This window comes from Dromiciops gliroides, chromosome 1 (genome assembly GCF_019393635.1).
Source record: "Dromiciops gliroides isolate mDroGli1 chromosome 1, mDroGli1.pri, whole genome shotgun sequence".
Taxonomy (NCBI): Eukaryota; Metazoa; Chordata; class Mammalia; order Microbiotheria; family Microbiotheriidae; genus Dromiciops; species Dromiciops gliroides.
Window position 1 is genome coordinate 759,028,610 of NC_057861.1, and position 22,548 is coordinate 759,051,157.

A 22,548-nucleotide genomic window follows, 5' to 3' on the forward strand; every position below is an offset into this window, starting at 1 on the left:
GCTTCTCATTATCCCTCAACTTAAAACCCCCATTGTAATCAGGTGGTCGGTGGGGATGGGACGGAAGGGGAGGGGATGCAGGTCTCTATTGTTGTGAATGTTTCCAGCAAATTGGGTTTGAAGAAAAGTCTAGTGTGGCTGGTTCTTAATGCCATGGTTACTCAGGGGGAGACTGCTCTGGTGTCCTGATTCTTGGGGGCAGGTGAAAGAAAGGAAGAAGGAAACCGCTCCCATCCAGGTGCAGCAAGATCAGTCCTCAAAATGCTGAATGTGCCTGCTAGGTGCCGAGCGCTGTGCTGGGTGCTGGCTAGGTGATAGGGAGGTAGTGTTTGTTTTTCCCTGATTCATCATGATTTGAGGAAGGAGAGCTCTATGGGGGGGGGCACTGGATCCCTAAGGGAAGGAGAGCTCTAGCTTGGGGCGGGGCACTGGATCCCTAAGGGAAGGAGAGCTCTAGCTTGAGGGGGGGCGCTGGATCCCTAAGAGAAGGAGGTGATGGGGGGCATAGGTTGTTTCATGTAGGAGAAACCCATGGAGAATTTGGCTGGGACGTGTCTAGTTGGCAAGGCTGCTGGGCTGTGAGGGCCTGGGGTTTCCAGGTTACTCATTTCTCAGGTCTGGGCTGGAGGGGACCTCAGGGCCCATCATTCCTGTCCTCATTTTTTTGCAGACAAGGAAACTGAGACCGGGGAGGTTGCATGGCCGTCAAGGCCACTCAGAGATGTGTAAGAAGCTGTGCCTGACCCCGGGTCCTCAGGATAGAGCCCCCCCATTCTTTTCCATGTCTTCACCTGCCCCCCCCACTCACTTTCCCGGCTCCTGTTGCCCCTGCCACAGGGAGAGGCCGAGGCCAGAGTTGTTTCTACCCTCTTGGCTCTTCAGCGTGTCCATCTGGGTCCTGGACGCCGCCGCCCCCCTTGGCTCCTGTAAATCTAAGGGTGTCTGCCCTGGAGAAGACTGGCAGGGAGGGTGGGAGGCTGCTGGGTGCTGGAGAAACAGTCCAAAGCTTTGAAATGGAATTTTCTAAACATTCCCCTGGTTTGGGATTTTTTTTTAAACTTCCCACTGAATTTAGGAGAGTCTTTTTCTTTACACACAAAGGAATTGTGGCTACTTTGTTTAATTTTGGACTTGGGTCTGGGTGAGCCTTTGAAAGGAAGCCTGAGGCAGAGTCGGTGGTGGGGGGAGCCAAGCCAAGAAGAAAACATCCAGGGGCTCGGCCCCAACAAAATTAGAGTGACAGATCCCAGGCCTGGGGTGGGGGGAGGAGCATAAAGGAGGACTCTCTATTTGGCTGTGGGGAAGCCTGGGCTTGGGCCTTTCTGTCTGGGGACAGGTGGGCCCCGAGCATCTGGGGTGGGCACTGGGGTCTGCTGGTGTGGCAGCGGCCCCTGGATATACCCACCCTGCCCCCTCCAAGGGCATTTGGCTTTCAAAAGCCTTCCCAGGGCCCTTACTTCTTTTCTTACTTTTACTGGCTGTGTTGGGTAGTGTGCTACCCCATGATGAGAAGAGTAGCTATCTAGTTAACAATTATAGGTATGACGCATAGGAATATAATAAAGGAGAGCGCATATTTATGTACCATTTCTGGTTTATAAAGGACTTGACAAATGTCATCTTATTTGATTTTCACCACAGTCTTAAGAGGTAGACGCTAGTTTGATGATCCCCATTTTCCAGGTGAGGAAACTGAGACTGAGTGAGCTTAAGCAACCTGCCAGGGTCATGCAGCTAATTAACCTCTGAGGCAAGATTTTAACTCAGATTGTCCTGGCTCTGAGGCCAGTGCTCTATCCCCTGCAGTGCCACCTCACAGCATTGTGTAGTGGCTGTTCTGTGTGTCACCATGGGGAGACGAGTCACCACTCAGGGAGCACCCCTAAAATGCAGGCTTTTGCTCCATGGAGGAACGCTGCTCTGCTGGCCCCCCGACGGGCATCGTGGGGTTCTTGGAGAGAATTGAGAGCGGGAGCCTCTAATGGCTCTCCTGCTGCGTCTGCCCAGAGGGCCTTGGCACGGACCAGCCTAGCAGGGTCCTGGCTGTGCGTCACCAGGACTGCCCCAACATCGTGCATTTTTCCAACGCGGTGGTTCAGGGGGCAGTTCCTATTTATCTGGAAGACCGTGGGAGTCGGGGCTGAGGCTTATGGCTACACAGTTCTGTGTTGAAGAGAAGAAGTGGTCAGGGTGGCCCCTGCTTCTGGTGGCTATTGTCCCGTGGAGGTGGAGGAGGGACCCCCAGATTCTGGGGGTGATGTAGTGATGCCGCAGCTTGAGCGAGCCTGGGTAGTCTTGAGGATGAGTGAGCGCTTGGACACATGCTGTACAGTTGCTGGTTCCCCTGAGAAGCTGCCTCTTCTCAGTTGGCCTTGTCTAGTCGTCACTGCTTATCCCCCGTCCTTCACCCCCTCTGAATCCCTTAGCAACAGCACAGTGGGGGTAAGCGTTCCATATTCTCACCACCCTGGCCTGGGATGGATGGACTTCTAGGAGAGGGCAGGACCCCTAGCAGCTCCCGAAGGAATCTCTCCTTTCTGGGTTTATTTTCAATGGGGCAGCATCAGTCACATCAGATTGTTTGCTGAGGGTGTTCTGCTTGGATAAGAGAAGACTTGAGGGCCTAATGAGACCTACTTTATTATTTAAAGGATGGCTCCAGGTCAGGGAAAGTCAACGTATTCTCTGGGTCTTCAAAGGCTTGGGCGAGCATGGGTGACAGTGAGGTGGTCAAGAACCTCTGGCTCTGCCACTACTGCCCATGTGACCTTGGGTAGGGCCTGTAACCCTCTGTGCCTCAGTTTCTTTATCTGTCAGTGACTTCTTTGTCTCTGAGTCCGTGATCCTGATGACTCAGATTCTGAGGTACAAGGGGTTGATTCTGACCCAGTATAGTATGCACCCCAACTACTGGAGCTATCTGAGAGTGGGCTCCCTCGTGAGCTGGAGGCCCTGTCACTGAAGGAGCTCAGGGTCCTGGCCTAAGAACATGGGAGCCCTGCTGACCTCTGCTTTAGTCAGGTCTTCATTCTTTTTTTTTTTGGTGAGGCAATTGGGGTTAAGTGACTTGCCCAAGGTCACACAGCTAGTAAGTATCGAGTGTCTGAGGCCGGATTTGAACTCAGGTCCTCCTGATTCCAGGGCTGGCGCTCTATTCACTGCAGCGCCACCTAGCTGCCCCCAGGTCTTCATTCTTGAGTGCCCAGGCCATTGATAAGCTGGAGAATGCTCAGGGGAAGGCCCCAAAATGACGGGCCCTGGCAGCGGGATCCAGCGTTAGCCTAGGGCCGGAGACCTGAGCTCTCAGATTTGAAGGGAATCCGTCTTGGCCCCAGAGGGTGCAGCCTGGAGCAATGATTGTCACCCCCATTTTACAGATGAGGGAATGAAGGAACTGAGGCTCTTCAAGGCTGTCATTTATCTGTGACCAAGGTCACCACACCTGGATGAAACATATGCCAGAATTCTGCCAGAATTGGCGGCCATGGCACTTTAGCTCTTGTCAGGACGGGGTCTCTAGGCAGCAGAGAAGGCTGTAGATCAATGACCCTTCATTCTGGCCAAACCTGTGATGGGGTGTCTTTGGACAAGGTAGGAAGCCCTAGACCAGGTACTGGTACTACTGGGTGTCCACAAGCTTTTATTAACACCTACTGTGTGCTGGGGGTACCAGAAAGGTAACCGCCATTCCTCACAGCGTAACAGGGAGATGACATGTGTCTAATTCTGTACAAACACAATACAGGCAGGACACACTGCCGATAGTCATGGAGGGAAGGGACCACCAGCCAGGGACATTCAGAATGGGTTGATTGAGAGATTGATGTCAAGCTCAAACCAGATGCTTCTTGAGGCCAGCTAGGTAGTATAGTGGCTCCAGGGTGGGACAAGACCGGAGTTCAAATCCAGAAGAGACTTACTGGCTTTGCGATAGGTCTCTTCATGGTGTGTAATCTCTCTTGGTCACGCTTTTTCTATCTGGAAAATGGAGAGGAATAATGTCACCAACCTCCCAGGACTGTTGTGAGGATAAAATGAAATCATTTTGTGAAGCGCTTTACAAACCTCAAAGACTAGATGAATATTCTCTATTATGAACTGTTTGGGAGCAACAGAGCGCTGAGTCCTTGGTCGAATTCTGTTCAGTATTTTTATCTGGGCCGCGGATGGAGGCCAAAGTGTCATTTTCAGACATTTTCAGTCGTGTTCGGTTTTTTTGTGACCCTATTCGGGGTGTCCTTGGCAGAGATCCTGGAGTGGTTTGCCACATCCTTCTCCAGCTCATTTTACATATGAGGAAACTGAGGCAAAAAGTGTGAAGTGACTTGCCCAGGATAACACAGCTAGGAAGTGTCAGATTTGTACTTAGATAGATGAGTCTTCCTCACTCCAAGCCCAGTGCTCTGTCCATTTGTCACCTCGCTGCCCTTTGAGTGTTGTTGAGCCTTGCCAAATTATTGCAGATGGCAATGGTTATCTTAATCCATGTGGCAACCAACTGTATTGGCTCCCAGTAGGGTGGGACTGATGGTTAAAGCTACTAGTAATCATCTTGCCCTATATTTGGGTTAAAAACAAAACAAAACAACAACAACAACTTGGGGGACAGCTAAGTGGTGCAGTGGATAGAGCACCGGCCCTGGATTCAGGAGGACCTGAGTTCAAATCCGGCCTCAGACACTTAACACTTACTAGCTGTGTGACCCTGGGCAAGTCACTTCACCCCAATTGCCTCACCAAAAAACAAAACAAAACAAAACAACTTCAGGAGGATAGGATGTGAGGACCCTGCTAAGTAGGTCATGTGATAAAGATGGCCGGGGGTGGGGGGGTGTTCACTATAGGTTCAATGTCAGCCAATCAGTAAGCATTTATGGAGTGCCCACTATGTGCCAGGCAGTTACTACCCTCATTAAGTTTATCTTCTTTTCCTTCAGAAGCCAATGACTTGTTCTGTTTGGGAGCCTGTAGTAAGCAGAGGATAAAACCAGTGCCTGCCCCCCAGGGGAAGACAAATGCCCACGTGCACAAAGTATGAGCTTGATGTGACAGCTTCCTTTGCGGGTCCTGAGGCGGTGGCTGGGCTGGGGAGGGCAGAAGCACTGGGTATATTTAGCCTGGAGAAGAGTTCAGGCCACTGTCCTCAAAGCCGCTGTGTGGAGGGTGATGTGGCCACAACTGCTCGCCTGCAGTCAAAGGGCAGAGATGACAGGGCATCCTCACAGCGAGGTCTGGGGCTGTTGGGAGAGACTGTGCTGTGATGTGTGCCAGGGCCCCTGAGCCCTGCTTCTGTGCCCTCAGAGGGCCGGATGGGCAGGGAAGTCTCACCTTGAGACCTTCCCGTTTTCTTCGGTTTATTTCGATCCTTTCCTCCAGCTCGGCCCCCCACCCCCAGTCCTTGGCTTCCCACAAGGCTCGGCTCAATCATGATGGACAAATGTCAAGCCCTCACGGCCTGCCTGGCTCTGGTAGAGGTGCTGGAGGCATAGGGCTCCCGGTCTGATGGGGAATATGGTGGGGATGGGGATGGAGGTGTGACCGCACCCTCCCCACCACATTAAGTGAATGAATCCAAGTGTGTACACAGTGGCTAGAAGTAGAAAGGGCCAGAGTCGGGCCGGAGGGGCTTCAAGCAGACCCTGGGTTTTGAGCAGCGTCTCAGAGGAAGGAGGGGCTTCTCTGTGCTGAGGAGGGCATACGTGCCAGGCATAGGAGATGCCCTGTGCAAAGACCCGGAGATGGGAGATGCGGTGTGCAGGGTGAGGAGTCAGCCTGGCCCGATCCCAGAGGCCAGGGGTCGGGGGCAGGGGGAGCAGTGCCCAGTGAGGCCAGAAAGTCCAGGGCTTCAAAAGCTAAACAGACCTTTCGGTTTGATGTCTGAGGTGACCCAGAGGGCCTGCAGTTGGGAGAGCAGGGAACCCAGTGACCGGTCCAGGTTTGAGGAAGGCGGCTTTGTCAGCGAGGCGAGGGAGGAGCTCCGTGAGAGGCCTCGCAATGACCCTGTGAGAAGCAATGAGGGCCTGGTGCTTCTACGGCCCCCTCTGAGACTTAGCTGCTGTGTCACCCTGGGCAGACTTACCTAATCTGTGAAATGCGCCCGATGATGTTAGGGCCTGCATTGTCGGCATTAGTGATCCACCCCTGGAGGCTGCTGTGGGAGTCAAAAGAGAGAACGTGGTGTGAAGAGGTCTTTGAAACACCAGCTTTTTCTGTTGCATTTGTGACCTTGGACCAGTCCCATGCCCTGGGCCGGGGTGCCCTCATCTGGAAGAGGAGCACAATGGAGCAGCTGTCCCGGTCCCTCAGCCAAGGCTGAGAAGCATCTGTGCAAATTCAGTCCAATGCATTTATTCAGTGACTCCTGTCTCCTTGTAGGGCGCTTAGAGCTGGGCTGGGAAGACACAAGCGGCCTTGCTCTGGCCCTTGGAGCTGCAGGTCTCGAAGTGTGAATGCTCCGTACAACACCTGCTGGTGACTTGTCCCCCCATACACGAGGAGTGACTGGGGTCAGACCCATTCCTTTTGGCCTCCGAAGGCAGACAGAAAGGCCACGGGCTGGTGTTGCAGAGGGGAGTTAGGCTGGATGCCTTGGACGGCTTCCTGAGGCCGGATGCCCAAGCTGCCCTGTGAGGTTGTAGGTGTCCCTGCCCTGGTGGGGGTGGGGATGGAGAGAGGGACCCTCAGAGGCTATATCGGAGAGGAGGGTCTTTTCAGGCTCTGCTTGGACCAGAGGCCGCTGGAGTCCCCACTCTGGGATTCTCTGAAGCAGACACCTTGACAAGGTGCTCCCAGATAGGGGGCGATGGGGAGCACCCTTCCTCCTCCTCCCCCTCCTCCATCCCCTCCTCCTCCTCCCCCCTCCCCATCTCCATCCCCCCCTCCCCCTGGCCCTCCCCATCTCCGTCCCCTCCTCCTCCTCCCCTTCCCCTCCTCCATCCCCTCCTCCTCCTCCCCGCTCCCCCTGGCCCTCCCCATCTCCATCCTCTCCTCCTCCCCCTCCCCCTCCCCCTCCTCTCCCTCCTCCATTCCAGGCCCAGGCCCGTTGTTAGCCTCAGACCAGGAGAGAGATCGTATTTTCATGGGAATCGATGCTACTTACTTGCTCAGTATGGAAAAGTGGCCCTCAAAGCTTTTGTCCCCTCCGTCGCTTGAGAAAAGCTCTTGGGGGTGTTCCATGGTGAGGGCTCGCTTCGTGGGCCGGCCTTTGAACCCCCGAACGGCTGTTCTTGGGGAGCCAGAATCTGTTAGTGTGACTGCCTCAGATCCCATCGCAAAGCTGCCAGTGATCCTAAGACCCTCAGAGGCGGAGGGCAGCAGAGGAGCCCAGGGAGACCGGGCGATGGGCTCAGGCCCCACCCATCGCTGGTCAGAGCAGGCCGGGAGCCGAGTCCTTCCCCACCCCCCATGCTCCATTGGGCCCATAGGTCAGAGCCCAGAGAGCCCCTCCCTTCACTGATGTGGTCACCATTCAGTGCTTTCCAAGGCTTGAGCATGGCGGCTGAGTAAGAAAGCCTCGTTCACCGAAAGAAGGGGATTCTGGGCCTGGTCTCCGTTTCTTTCCTGCTTGCTGATGAGAAGTCTCTGACTGTGGAGGCTTGAGCTGGGTATTTCCTGCCTGGCTTTGAAGTCACTTTAATGTTGGGTTTGCATGAACATCCAAGGAAAGCAGCCTTCCCTGCCAAGTCTCCCATTCCTCACGTTCCGGTGTTCCCGGAGCCACCTGGAGGGGCTTTCTGCCTCAGGTAGAGGCATCACTGGTCTGGGCAAACAGCATCGCCGAGGTGGAAAAGAGGGTGCCCTGTGTGGGAGGCAGCAGGAGGAAGCTCTGAGCTCCTGACCATCTCTGGAGCTAAAGTGGGCTCTGCTGAAGCCAGCGTTCAGCACGGCAGGTGACCTGCAGGGGAGGGGAGGCTCCAGGGCTCCTGGCCCGGCTCCCCCAGCTCCCGGCTCCTGCCTGGCAGTCATCTGACTGTGAGCTTGAGTCTCCGGGCACTTGTCAGGGCTCTCCAACTTCAAAGCACTTTGCATTTTCTGACTCTGACATGAACACAGGATTTCAAACCTCTCTCAAGACGAGGGCACCTATTGATCTGAGGGGCTGCTCTTGTATTATATTAGCTCATCCTATCCATGAGTAATTGATATTTTTCCAATGACATAGTTCTGATTTTATGTGTGTGAAAAGTGTTTTGTAATTGTGTTCATAGAGTTCCTGGGTTTGTCTTGGTAGGTAGACTCCCAAGTATTTTATATTGTCTACCGTTACTTTAAATGGAATTTCTATCTCTTGCTGCTGAGCTTTGTCAGTCATGTATAGAAATGTGTAATTGTTTCAAGCAGTTTGTTAGTGGATTCTTTAGGATTCTCTAAGTATACCATCCTATCATCTGCAAAGAGTGAAAGTTTTGTTTCCTCCTTGCCTATTCTAATTCCTTTGATTCCCTTTTCTTCTTTTATTGCTGTAGCTAACATTTCTAGTACAATATTAAACAATAGAGATGATCATGGACCGCCCTGTCTCACCCCTGATCTTAAGGCCAGGGGCCGCTCTTGTAAAAGACGAGGATGACTGGTTTTGGGGTTATCCACTTTGGGGAGGGGAACAGTTCTGAAAACGTGCCACCCTTGAGGCAGAGGACTGGGGGGCGGTGGGGGGGGGCACGCGCTCCTGCACAGATTGTTCCAGTCATGGCAAGAACAAGAGGGAACCTCTTTCATCACCCTCCCCAACATACAGAGAGAGACAGAGACAGGGAAAGATAGAGACACACGGAGACAATGACAGAGACAGACAGAGAGAGACAGAGAGACAGAGACAGGGAAAGATAGAGACACACGGAGACAATGACAGAGACAGACAGAGAGAGACAGAGAGACAGAGACAGGGAAAGATAGAGACACACGGAGACAATGACAGAGACAGACAGAGAGAGACAGAGAGACAGAGACAGGGAAAGATAGAGACACACGGAGACAATGACAGAGACAGACAGAGAGAGAGAGAGACAGAGACAGGGAAAGATAGAGACACACGGAGACAATGACAGAGACAGACAGAGAGAGAGAGAGACAGAGACAGGGAAAGATAGAGACACACGGAGACAATGACAGAGACAGACAGAGAGAGACACAAGCAAAAGGGATGGAGACAGAAAGCTGGTTGGTGCCTGGTCCTGGGTGAATGGTCCAGACAGCTCCCTCCCCCTTTTTAGTCCTTCCCATCCAGCAGGAAGTTGATGACTTTAATACTCTCCGAGCCAGGAGCCCATTTGCTCCTTTACAAAATGGGAACAATATTAGAATCGGCCTCATGGGCCATTTGTCTAGGTCAAGGGCTTGGCAAATGCTCAACTGGTGCAGAAACACAGGCTGCCTTCTCCCCCCCACACCCTTTACTATATACTTACTTGGTGCACACCAGAGACAGAGGGACCTTTAGAGACATCTGGTCTTATCCAAGATAATACGGGGCATTGCCTAGATCTGAACCCAGGTCTGCTGCTTCTGGAGGGAGGCCACCTCCTATTGGACCACACTGCTCTGGTGAGGGGAAGACAGACCCCTAGAGGGCAGCTCGGTGTATCACCGACGCTGAGGGGGCTTAATGAATGCTTGATTGACCAGTGTAATAATAGGTAGAGGACTAAGCCCATCCTTCCCCCTCTCCTTCCTCCCTCCCTTCCTTCCTTCCTTCCCTCCTTTTGTTCCTTCCTTTCTCCCTCCTTCCTTCCTTTTTTCCTCCCTCCCACCTCCCTCCCTCCTTCTTTCCTTCCTCCCTCCCTCCCTCCCTCCCCCCTCTCCCTCCCTCCTCCCCCCTCTCCTTCCTCTCCTCCTCTCCCTTGCTTTTCTGTATTGGGAGTTTCCTACTCAGATGGAAAGATTAACACATTTCCTCAGATTTCCGGCTGCCATCCGTAGAGCTGAGGAAGGCGGGCTGTTGGCTGGCTGGCAGTTTCGGGTCAGCTGCAGCGCTCTTTAATAAAGGAAAGGCAAAATCGGCCCATTTTTGCAGCTGGCGGTGATGAGGGGAGAAGCCTTCAGGCCCCGTCGGCTGCCTGTGGGGGGTCGGCCTTGCCCTCCTCACCCCTGCTCACTACAGACGCCTCAGGCGCCCTCTTCCTGGGGAATGGCTGGTGTAGACACTGGTCAAGGTGGGTCAGCGAGCATTCGTGCTGGGCCCTGTGCTGAGCGCCAGAGATAGAAAAAGAGGCAAAAGACGGTCCCTGCCCTCAGGGAGCTCCCAATCGGATGGGGCCACAACCGGCCAGTCTGTAGACGGAGCAGCCTGTATAGGGACACACAGGAGACAGTCAGCAGGGAAGGCAGGGGAGTTAAGCAGGGTCCAGAAGGCTTCAGGGGCCTTGAAGGTAGCCAGGAGGTGCAGCTGAGGAGAGAGAGAGGCCCGGGTCTGGGGGCTCTGCAGTGTCCTGGACAAGGAGCAGGCAGGAAGCCAAGGGTGTCAGGGAGTGAGATGGGAAAGGTGGGAAGGAAACAGGATTTTCTATTAGATCCTAGAGGGGAGCAGTGACATGGGCCTGCTAGGGTGTGTGGAAGGGGGCCCAGAGCCCATCACATCCCTCTGCTTGCTTTGTTTTGCTCAGTACTGCCTCTCACTTGTGCTCTAAAACCCTGACCAGAGTCACGGGGCAGGAGGCCCAGCCAGCCACGTCTCTGGGGAGGCAGGAGAGGGTCCCAGGCCACGTGGTTAGCTCTTCCATCACAAAGCCTCTGAGTTGGAAGGCAGAGTCCCAGAACCTTGAAGGTGAGCCCCCAAGTCACTAGGTCGTAAGGACGAAGGCTGGAGATCCAGGCTCTTGGTACTTGGGACAGGCCATCTCCCCCCTCCTCATTTGGAAAGCATGGAGGTTACCCTGGACCAGGGCCTCCTTTCCTTTTCTGGGTTGTGGACCTCTCTGGTGGCCGGGGAAGCCTAGCAATCTCTTCTCAGGAAAATGGCTTTTGTTAAATAGAATAACACCCACAGGGTCACAAAGGGAACCAGTTCTATGGAAATGCCGTGACCCCAAGTTTGGGGAGCCCAGGTAGTAGATGAACTCAAAACTTCCTTCCAGGACTCAGTATTCCCATTTTACAGACAAACAAACTGAGGCCCGTAACTGACCCATAAGTGAGCACTTGAGGGTCCCCACAGGCAGCTGGAAAAGGAGGGACCAGCAAAGCGCATAAAGCTTACAGAGTCTACCCGAGGCTCAGGGGGTGATGACCAGGCTGGTCTTGAGGAAGCCCAGGCACTGTGGCCCTTCCTCTCCAGGGCGGGTGTTATCACAGCCTGGGCTCCCTTTTCTCCCAGTCTCCAGAGGCCACGTGGGCACCATCTTCTTTGTGCCTGGCCTTGGAGCCAGCCTGAGACAGGCCGGAAAGGCCTGGCGGCATTCCAAGGATGTGCCAGGGACAGGCTCCATGCACTCACTGAGCACTGTCATCAGGGGCCAGGGAGTGCCAGCAGCCAGCACAGCTGCATCGATGTGGCTTTGATGCTGGCCAAGAACGTGGTGTCCTCGTCCCCCCACCACCCTGCAAGGCAGCCCCTCCCGGGAGTGTTCTCCCATTGGACACATTAGGAGAGAGGTGAAGAGATTCCCCTCAAGGTCACCCAGCTGTGATGGGCAGGCCTGGGGTCGCCAGGAGGACCAGGGGGGAGTCCCATCCCCAGAGGGGGGGGCTGACTGACTCTTGGGACCTCCGGTCACAATCAGAGGTAGAGCAGCTGCCGATCTGTATTCAGAGAGGGAGTTTCCACATTGGACGATGGAATCACAGATTCGGACCCTTCCCTTTGGGCCTAAAAGGAAATGCCAATATCACCCATTGTCACTCTCATCCGTGATGTCTAATCCAAACAGAGCAGGCCCACCTGGGGAGCCAGGGGCCATGGACCTTGAGCTGCCAGGGACCCTCTTGGGCATCCAGACCCACCCACTCACTTTACTGAAGCCAAGAGGGGAGAAGCCCGGCCCGGCCTCTCCCTCCAGGTGCTTAGTGGCAGATGAGGCTTCCCAGAGCAGCTGGGGGGCCTCCCAGGCCATTCTTTCACAAAACTGAGGCGAATGGGGCTGAGGGACTTAGCGGAGCTCCCACAGGTAGAGGGCATCCTTGGACTCCTGAGCCAGTGCTCTCTTTCCATAGCTTTTTGTTCTAGGAGAATCTGTAGTGGAGCTGCCCCTCACACCACAGCCGCTAACCCTTGAGCTGCCTCTCTGCTCACCCCAGTCCTTTCACCCGAGAGCACGGAGTGTTCTGTCAGCCTGTAACCGGATGACGCGCTGTAATCTGGTTTCCTGGGGTGGTGATTGGAGTGGTGTGGCTGCTGGGGAGCAGGGGGGGCCTCTTGCCTGCCTGTTAGCACATTGTCCTCCGATTTGGAAACTCCACTCTTGGCGGAGGAGGGCAGAAGCAGGAGCTGGTTTCCTGTGTTTGGGGCTCACCCTGGGCCTGCTGGTTTGGCCTGGCCTCCCTTGGGGTTGCTGGGTCACACCACAGCCATAGGCCTTGTAAATAAAACAGAGGAAAAGGAAGTGTGTGTGTGTGGGGGGGGGGAGGGTTATCCAGAAACCAGAAGGAGAGGGGACATGGCATTGAGTCTCTATGATCTGCAATTGAAATGTGAGTTGGAAAAGGGGGAGCACAGAGTGTGAGGGAGACCCAGCAGCACCTGGGTGTGTGGGCCCCCTCCCCTGCCCCCCATTTCTGGACCTTGACTTGGGCTGTGACTTCCCCCTTCTCTCCCCTGTGCATGTGCAGGGGCCTGGCTGGCTCCTGCCTCTCCTCAGGGGCTGCTGGGGTTGTTCCTGTGCACGGGGCCCATCAGGAGGCTTGAGTCCAAGCTGACCCTGTGCCTCACCTTCCCTGGAGGTGGGACCAGGGATGCTTTTGTGCCTGGCTGTGGACCCAGGATTCTTCACCAAGCTCCAGGAGAGGGAGTCTGGGCTATGTCATAACACAGAGGGAAGACTGACCAAGCCCCCTGGGGGAATTTGGGGTCTAGGGTTTGATCCTGGACCCTGCCTGGGTGAGCGGGTGATAATGTAAACACTATCTAAGCCCTGCCTGGCTCCCTTCACCCGCCGATGACAGGTACTCTCTGGGGCAGGCTTGTCTTTTCCCACATGACAGTGGGGAGAGAAGGAGCCAGGTCGGGAAGGAGGCTCCTGAGACTGTCGCCTTGGCCTGAAGAGCTGTGTGGATTGAATGGGGCAGGTGTCAGAGAGTCTGAGATCTCAAGCTGAAAGAGGCTGTCAGCCCAACCCACTTATTTTGTAAATGAGAAGATCGAGGCCCACACAAGTCAAGTGAGCTGCCCAAGCTCACACCTCTAGTCAAGGCCAGAGCAGGATTTTTGTCTGTATCTGTATGTTGCCTCTTCCAGGAGAAAGATTTTTTAGAATAATGTTTTACTTGGTGCCTTTATGCTTTTAAAAGACATTTCTAGGGGGCAGCTAGGTGGCCAGCCCTGGATTCAGGAGGACCTGAGTTCAAATCCTGCCTCAGGTACTTTACACTTATTAGCTGTGTGACCTTGATCAAGTCACTTAACCCTCATTGTCTTGCCAAAAAAAAAAAAGACATTTCTACCACTTCCCAGCCCTCCTTTAGAAAAAATAACTTTCCCTGGAACAAAGACACACAGTGATCACAGCTGATAGGGTATGCCTCATTCTGTAGCCATAGTCCACCACCTCCCTGCCTGGACAGGGACGGTTGTTTTCTCATCAGTCAGTCCTCTGGAGTTAGGATCAGCCTTGTCCTGACCTAAATCCTGATATCTTGGGCGGGGGTCCTTTACATTGATTGTAAATTGGGTCATCCTGTACCGATTCTACCCATCTCACACCACATTGTTCCAAACCTGTTTTCTCTTTTTTTCCAAATTCCTCCTCTTCACCCTTTCTCATGCCATCATCATATTTCATCTCATCTGTCCGTCTCAGTTTTCTCTGCCATCTCTCAGCTGCTGAGCCCCCACTTTGTTTCCAAAGGACTCCTGTATGGCCTTATTTGTTATAATCAGATAAGCAAAGCGTTTGTTTGTATGGGCACAGAACTCCTTGTTGTAAGCAGAATTCTACCCGTAGTTTTGAAGCTCGTTTGGTTGGGTTGCTTTCAACAGTAAAAAAAAAAAAAAAAAAGACCTCATTTTCCTCCCCTGCTTCATGGTGATCCCGAGACTCATGACAGGGGTCTCAGAGCTGGCTCATGGACAGAAAGGTTGGGAGACCCTGTTTGTTGTCACTGGCTGTATCTACGCCTGCATCTCCCTCCCTGCTCGCCTCCCCCTTGGGAACGTCTTTTAGGGATCCTCTCAAGAGCTCTGTCGCCTCCTCCAAGAAGCCCCTTTGGATCCCCTGTCCCAGTCGGCACCTTCCTCAAATGCCTCGCCCTGTCTGGGCACCTGTAGAGCCCCCAGAATGGAAGCTCACTGAGGACAGGGCCTGTTCTGGTTTGTCTCTCTGTCCTGGCACCTGACACAGTGCCTGGCACATCAGGGCCGCTTGGTTAGTGTTTGTAGGCTTGGGAACAACTGCCAGTTAGGGCTGGGGTTGAAGGAGGAATGCCACGGTAAGAAGCGGTGGTCTCCCTCCCCCACCCCTCCCCAACACTTTCTGTGCCTGGATCTGCCTCCTGTCCCTGGGATGTTCCAGCCGCCCCCTCTCCTGCTCCTCCTTGCCCTGGGACCCCTGGGCTCTTCCGTCCTCCCTTTGGGAAGCCCCGTCTTTGATTCAGAGCTACTTGGGGCTTTCTTCCAGCTCCTGGCATCTGGGCCCCCTCCCCTTTCATCTTCCCTCTGTCTTTAAAGACAGAGAAAATCCCGGTAGCCGCGGGGGTCCCGTTTGGTGGCACCTGCCCGGCAGCCGGGGGCTCCCATGCCCCTCAGGCTCCCGGGTGGTGTCTCCTCGGGGTAGGAAGGACGAGGGGGAAGCTCCCTCTTTCGGTTTGGGGGCTGTACGATGCTTCGACTCAGGTACCGTTGGCTAGGAGGTTTTTTTTAGACAGAGGAAAGTGGGTTACCATGGAGAAACCTTAGCGCAAACCCCAGGTTACCCCGTCGCATGTACGCACATCCCTGTCCTGATTCGCTCAGTCACACAAACCATGGAGCCTGGAGCCGGCTCCACTCCGGAGATGTCACTGCCGGGAGCTTTCATTAGCAGAGAGGCTGAGCTCGGGGCCAGCTGCAGATGGGGCAGGACCGGGGCCGCTTCCGGGAGGGTGGCCCCCGTCCCCTTCTTGTCGCCACGGAGACAAGATGCTGCCTCCCTCCTTTGAACCAGCCCTGAAGAGCAGCAGAGGGAAGCCCCCGGCCCCCGTGGGCACGCCGCAGTCCTCTGCAGCCCGAAGGCGAGGTGGACGGACTGCTGGGCACTGTGGGCACCCTGGCAGGACGTGGGGCTTGGTCGCCTGCTGCTCCTGCTCCGTCTAATGCTCCAGACCTCCCAGGCTGCCTTCCAGCGCACGGGACATCCTTGGAGTTTCCTGGCATCCTTCGGAGGAGGGCAGGACTGGTATTCCTTGGCTCCGTCTTGCAGGTGACTCGAATGACCCCCATTGTAGCGTTCTTCCAACAGCTTTACCCACTTCTTGGAAGCGAGCCATGGGAGAGTAGAGACAGTCTCCTGCAAAGGCTTTCTCTTGCTGTCTCCAGGCTGGGTGGACCCTTAGTCTGGGCCAAGGTGGGTTTTCTTATTAAAGGAAAAGGGGGCATGAGGGTGAGGGCACACGAGATTGGCACACAGTGGGTGCTTCGTAACCGTTTATCGGCCAGTGTGCCAGGTGCCTGGCTTGGCCCAAGATTCTCTCCCAAGAGATGCCCGTATAAAACTGTAATGTGATGCAAAGACACTGTGACTGTGAATAGGTGAATCAGCCATGCAGTTGGCCCGGGAATGTGCTTGTTCTGTATGTAGATGGAGCCGAGCTATATCACAGTGAGATGTGGTGAGCGGAGGGAGAGGGGACAAGGCAGCCCGTCATCCAGGGGAAGGAGAGCTCCTTGAGGGGAGGGGCCATTTGGCCTTCATCCTGAGGCCCAGGGCAGGATGCCATTCAGCCACAGGAGCGGGATTCGAACCCCGATCGTCCATGCCCAGAGCCCAGAGCCCGACCCATGGGCTTTCTGGCCTTAAGAACCTGCTGGAGTCCCAGGGGAAGGGCTTCATCGCCCAAGGGAGAGAGAGCTGCTTGCGGGTCTCCGGTGCCTTCTCCGGTGCCTGCTCTGTGTGCCTGTCACGGCCTCTTATCTGGTCTGTCTGCTGAGAGCACCTCTGCTTTGGCTCTTGCCGCCTTCGAATAATGGGGCCCCGAGCTGCCGCCCCCCAAGATCGTCAGCCCCCCCTCCAGGGCAGGGATTGGTTGGTGCCGGTCTTGGTGGCAGACTTGGATCAGGTACTTTAAATGCTTGTGCCTGTGCCTGTGCCTGTGCTGTGCGCGAGCACACACACACACACACACACACACACACACACACACACGTGCACACGTCCAAGGGCACCCTTGGCTTTATTCGCCTCCCTCCCCCGAAGGCTGTGTGCAGCCCCCCCAGGGCCTCTCTTAGCTGCTTCTCAGCAGCCGGCCTTCTTGGCTTTCCCTGTGACCGGGGCCCTGGGCTGTGCCTCCTTTCTCACCTCCCTGCTTCCTTCCAGCCCTGAGCTCACCCCCACACCCCCACACACGTCCACCTGTTTGCCAGTGTCTCACTGGGCACATGGACCTTTGGAGAAAACAATCCTTCCCCCTCCCCCTTCACCAAAACCCCAGAGCCGGACTCCTCCTCAGGTGAAATGCATTTTCCATGTTCCATTGGACTCTCACTACCAGAGGACAAGAGTTTACCTGATTGGGGGGTGGGAGAGGGGGAGGAGGAGGAGAAGGAAGACAAATAATCGCCAAAAAAATGTTTAAATCGGCAAACAGCTGGTGAAACACTTTGCTTCAGCCCACACTCCTGCCTCCTCTGGCGGAAATAGCTCTCGGCCCCCTGAGCTGCGTTACCTTCTGTTAACAGCTAATAGCCACTGAGGGAGGCCGAGGGTTCACTGTGTAGTACGCAGCAGGAAGAATTGGGATTCCCAGGATGCTTTAATATTTCAAACTCTGAATGGGCCGGCATGGAGTACGAAACAACCACTATTTTTAGAGGGAAGTGGGTGTTGATTAGGTACCCACTGGTGACAGCTAGTCATTCCCTTTTTATGCGGCTGCCAAACTCCGTCTGCTCCTGGAGCTGTCATGAGCTTATTCCATATTATGACTCTCCTCCCCACTCGGTGTTTCAGCCATTCTGGCCTATTTGCTGTCCATCTCCCACCGCCAAGCCTTTGCAGAGGATGCTGTGCCTGTCGGTGCTGCCTCAGACTCTTAGCATCCTCAGCTTCCTCCAATGCTCAGTGTAGGTGCCTTTCCTGATGCCCTGGGGGCTTATTGCCCCCTCCCTTCTCAAGTCCTCTGGGTCTTAATGTGTCTGTTATCTATTGAACAGGAATGTTGAGTGTTTTGTCCTTCCTGTCTTTTTACCTCTCCTCAGTGCTTTGGGGAGTAGATTAGATTAGATTGGATGAAACATTGGGTAGGGGCTGAAAGACTAAGGATCATTTTATGGATGAGCATTCATGAAGTGTCTACTATGTGCTGGGTGCTGTGCTAGCACAGCAAGGTGGTGCAGTGCCCAGAGGCCCCGCCGAGTCTGCCTTCAGGAAGATCTGAGTTCAAATCCAGTTTCAGACAGTTATTCGATTCATGACTCGTGGCAAGTCACTTTGCCTCTGCCTGCCTCACTTTCCTCACCTGTAAAAGGACAATAACAGCAACTACCTCTCCGGGTTGTTGTGAGGATCCAATGAGAGAATATTTGCTGGGGCTGCTAGGGGGGTTGCTATAGTGGAGAAAGCACTGGCCCCAGATTCAGGAGGACCTGAGTTCAAATTTGACCTCAGACACTTGACACTTGCTAGCTCTGTGACCCTGGGCAAGTCACTTAACCCTCATTGCCCCTCCGAAAACAAACAAAAAAGATATTTGTTGTTAAGTACTTTATGAACTTTAAAACTCTATCTGGGGGCAGCTAGGTGGTGCAGTGGATAGAGCACCGACCCTGAAGTCAGGAGTACCGGAGTTCAAATCCGGCCTCAGACACTTAACACTTACTAGCTGTGTGACCCTGGGCAAGTCACTTAACCCCAATTGTCTCACTAAAAAACAAAACAAAACAAAACAAAAAAACTCTATCTGTGCTGACCATTATTAGTGATTTTTAGGAGGATACAATAGACAGCCGTGAAAGCGGTCCCTGATCGTCTCCCAGCAGGGGCAAACCCAGGGGCAGGGGTGGGGCACCAGCAGGAGGAGGGGATGCTCGAGCCAGCATCCTAAGAGGTGAGGAAGGAGCGCATTCCAGGCACCCTTTGCTGCTCAGCCTTTGCTCATGTCTCCTTTCATTCCGCACGACGCGGCACCTCCCGCTTACCCTGGCTGCCCCCATGCCCCTGCCTCTCCTCCTCAGCTGGGCCTCGGGGCTTCTCATGGGGCCAGATAGAACGCCGCCTTCTGCAGGGTCCTTGCCAGCCCTCCTTCATCCCCCCTCCGCGATCCCCTCCCACTCATCTTGTCTGTGTTTGGCTCGGACGTCTGTTGGCATCTCGTCTCCCCCTTCCAAGGTGAGATCCTCAAGGCAAGGCCGTCGTTTGCCCCTTCTTGTAGCCCTGGCACTCAGCGCCAGGCCTGGCATGTGGTGGGCGAATGCTTGTTAACTGCCCGGACCCAAGACACCCTAATCCCCGGCTCCCGGGCACGAGATGCCTTAGGTCTGAGCCCCCGAGCTGGGGCTCAGATTCTTCAGGGAAGGCATTACGCAGCATGAATCAAACGGGCTCCCGCTGCCTCTTTTGGGGGAAAGCTGGGAAAGGAGGCAAATTCAAGGTCGTGAATGTCAGTCTTGATCAAGGAGGACTCGGTAAGTGGCAAGTGTGGGGCTGGGGGCTGCCTTTGTCAGTCGTGTCTGACTCAGCAGGTCTCTGGGGACCGTTTGCCTGATGTTTGGGCCAGAGACAGTCCCTCTGATCATGAAGAGAGCGAGCACAGTGGACAGACAGACACATTGACGGACAGACGGACTGGTGGGAGGCACCTGGGGCCCGGAGGCTGAGTTCCCAGGGCTGATTGCCCTGCCTGGAAACTTCAGCAGCCAGAGTCAGAGGGAGGGGCTTTGGGGGATGGGGATCTGGGGCTCCACTTCAGCCAGCCCCCTGGAGAGCCTCCTCTGTCTCTCCTTGGCAGTGTTGGCCCCCAGCAGGCCCCCAGGCTTCCTCCACTGGAGAAAGCTGGAGAGGTGCTTATGTGAGATCCCAGGAGAAAGCTTCGGTTTTGCTTCTAAAGGCTCGCTTTGTATACAGCCGGCGCTGGCTAGATTTCCTATCTTCTTCTTTGAGAGAGACCAGGACAAAGAGCCGAGTGATGGAATTCTGCCTTGTCTGACAGGTTCTCGGGGTGCAGCCCCTGAAAGTGGCCAGGGGAGAGCCCGCCCCGCTTTGGGGCGCGAGGAGCTGGCTGTCCTGGCACAAATGGGCCTGTTTTCTGCCGAGAGCCGAGTTTCCACTGTAGGCCCTCCTTACTCCCAAGTGGGCGTGTGTTTTCAACAGTTGATTCATCCACACCCCCAGCCCCTCCAGTAACTAGAAAGTGGGGCCTGCCAGCTCGCTCCCTGCTGGGCAGAGGGGAGAAGGGTGCTAAATATGCTTGGGGCTGCCCACCCTGGGCACTGAGGAGTGAAGCTCACCAGGCCCCCGCCCTGCCTCAGGACACTTGGAGACAAGCAGAACCCAAGAGATGGGGGCCTCTGCTCTGCTGCCGGACGGGTCAGCCCTTGGGCATCATGAGTAGATGAGATGTCACTGATTCCTCCCACAAACATCTGTTAAGTGCCTGCCTCTGGTCCTAGGGACACAGAAAGAAACCAGCCAGTCCATTTAGCCTGTCAGTCAGGGGTCCCCACAGTCTGGCTCATGCCTGTACCCTGTGCTTTCCATACTCAGGAAGGCTCCTTACAGTTTCCCATCTCCCTACCTTTGCTGACTTTACTCCTTGTGTCAGGCATGCCGTCCCACTCTGCCCTCCAATGGTGTCCTCCCGGCTCCATGAAGCCTCAGTCTCCCCCAGTAAGTGTATGGAAATCAATTGGTTCCTTATCACATGAGGAGTCTTCTATCTGTAGCCTGGGGATTCTCCCTGTGTCCTTCCCGGGGCTCTCTGTGAGGCCCAAAGCCTGGAGAGAAATGGGGCTTGGGGGTTATTGGTCATTTGTGCCTGCATCTGATGGTCAGAATTCCTGGGCCATTGGGATCCACGCACCCATCAAGTGTGTCCAAGTCCATGTCAGGGGTAGGGCTGCTGTCTTGCTGAGGGCACCCACTATGGGACCGCTGCATCAGGTGGGGGTGCCCTGCTTTCCCAGCTCAGATCTGCCACAGTCCAAAGCAGGCAAATGCCCCCCAAAAGGGGGAGTTTTAATCAGCCCTGGGGGCAGGGTGGGGGGCATAGGACTTGGTAGGTGTTCTCAGTGGGAGGGGGGTATGGGCTGAATCCATTTCCTTCTTTCTAATGGAGGGGTGGTACCAGGGGACCTCCAACACTCTTTTTTTTTTTTTTTTTTAGTGAGGCAATTGGGGTTAAGTGACTTGCCCAGGGTCACACAGCTAGTAAGTGTTAAGTGTCTGAGGCCGGATTTGAACCCAGGTACTCCTGACTCCAGGGCCGGTGCTCTATCCACTGCGCCACCTAGCTGCCCCTCCAACACTCTTTTAATCTTGACATTCTGGGATTTTGGTTAATTGTATAGATGCATCTCCCTGTGGGAACTACCTCTGCTTATGTAGACATGACCCCTAATGAAGGAGATCAAATTTGTTTTGTTTTTGTTTTTTGATTTGTTTTGTTTGTTTGTTTTGCGGGGTAATGAAGGTTAAGTGACTTGCCCAGGGTCACACAGCTAGTAAGTCTCAAGTGTCTGAGGCCACATTTGAACTCAGGTCCTCCTGAATCCAGGGTCAGTGCTTTATCCACTGCTCCACCTAGCTGCCCAGGGAGATCGAATCTGTGAGCTTTTATAAGCAATTGCCCATTTCTCCATCCATGAGCAGAGCAGACCAGGAATCACTGAGCCTGGACTCAAGTTTCAGATCTCTTGGGCCACTCCCTGGGCCTCAGTTTCCCTGTCCCTAAAACAAGGGCATTGGCTTCCAACTCTGACATCCCTCCTAGGTCTAAAATAGAACACTGGACCGAGCTTCTATGTGACCTTAGAGAACGGGCTCCTGGGCCCCGAGCTGGAAGGGGCTTCAGAGGCCATCTGCCAATCTGAGGAAACTGAGGCCCAGGACAGGCAGTGGCCTGCTGGAGGTCACACGGGTCCTGGGATGCCAGGGCCAACTCTCCCTCTGTGTTACATGACCAGTCCCACCACATATCTGAGCTCGAAGGAGACCTGGCTGCCTCATCCCTGGAGGTTTTCCTGCTCACATGGGATGGCCCACGGTGGGGAACATGGCGGAGATTTTTGTTCAGGTGTAGTTTGGACCAGAGGCCACCATTTTGTAAAGGATTCATTAGAATGGAAGCTCCCTGTGGGCAGGGGTCACTTCATCCTGTTCTCAGTGCCTGGCCCAAGGTAGAGGCTAATATGTGCTCATCGACTGGTAAGGAAGTGAGATGCCCTTTAAGAGTCCTGAGCTCTTCCTTAGTAGCCAGCCCAAGATGAGTTCAGGCCAATAAACCGGATATATATAACCCATGTTTGTATGCCCAATAATCTAATGGATCTGAGGCCTCATCTGGGTCAATCCTCTGTCTAGAAATGAAGTTTGCCACCCATCTCTGCCAAGATAGTGAAGTGGTGCAATAGATACAGACCTGAGCCTGGGGGCAGGAAGACCTGAGTTCAAATCCTGCCTCAGGTACTTATTAACTGTGTGACCCTGGGCAAGTCACTCTTCCGGCCTTAGTTTCCTTGAGTGTAAAATGAGGATAATGAGTGAGCACCTACCTCTCAGGGCTGTTGTGAGGATAAAATGAGACAAAGTGTTTAGCCCTGTGCCTGGCTGATAGTAGGTCTTGTATAAATGTTAGCTCTTGTCATTTCTCCTTATTATGTTATCCCTGACTATGCCTCCTGAGCTCCTCTTGTGAATGTCCTCTTTTCGTGACATGGAATAATCGGTCTGTTGGCATGTAACCGTCAGGAGGCCCAAGTTCAAGTTTCAGCTCCACCCTCTCAGAGTGCCCATCCCCACGGGATGAGATCTCACGCAGTGGGCCAGGATGGGGGAGATGAAGCCGGGAGAGAAGTCCAGAATCTCCCTGTGCACAAAATCACTTTTGTAGTCGGCTCTTTGGAAGGCTGTTCTCCCCATGGGCCATTCCCACCCCCTCGAACCCCCTTATGCTCTGAGAGTGGCGGGTTTTCAGAGCAAGGAAGGACTTGCCCTGGGAGAATGGGGTGAGCGTGTGGTGTGAGTGAGAGTGTGTGAGTGTGTGTGTGTGTGG

At 54.4% G+C, this 22,548-nt stretch overlaps 1 protein-coding gene and 1 long non-coding RNA gene across 7 annotated transcripts in view; one reads left to right on the top strand and one right to left on the bottom strand.

Annotated features, from left to right (window-relative positions):
* Positions 1 to 22,548, top strand: part of ELMO1 (engulfment and cell motility 1) — a 376,252-nt gene that overhangs the window by 47,247 nt on the left and 306,457 nt on the right. For 2 of the 6 annotated variants that reach the window (XM_043975133.1, XM_043975139.1), the window contains exon 1: positions 15,560 to 15,689. The exons of 3 other annotated variants lie outside the window; for them this stretch is intronic. The gene's annotated coding sequence lies outside the window, so the exon portion shown is untranslated. One more of the 6 variants, XM_043975134.1, reaches the window with a different exon arrangement.
* LOC122734368 lies at positions 4,854 to 7,332 on the bottom strand. Its single transcript, XR_006354055.1, has 3 exons — positions 7,100 to 7,332; positions 5,863 to 6,151; positions 4,854 to 5,237 (listed from the first exon to the last, which is right to left on the bottom strand). It is a non-coding gene; the product is annotated as an uncharacterized LOC122734368 (long non-coding RNA).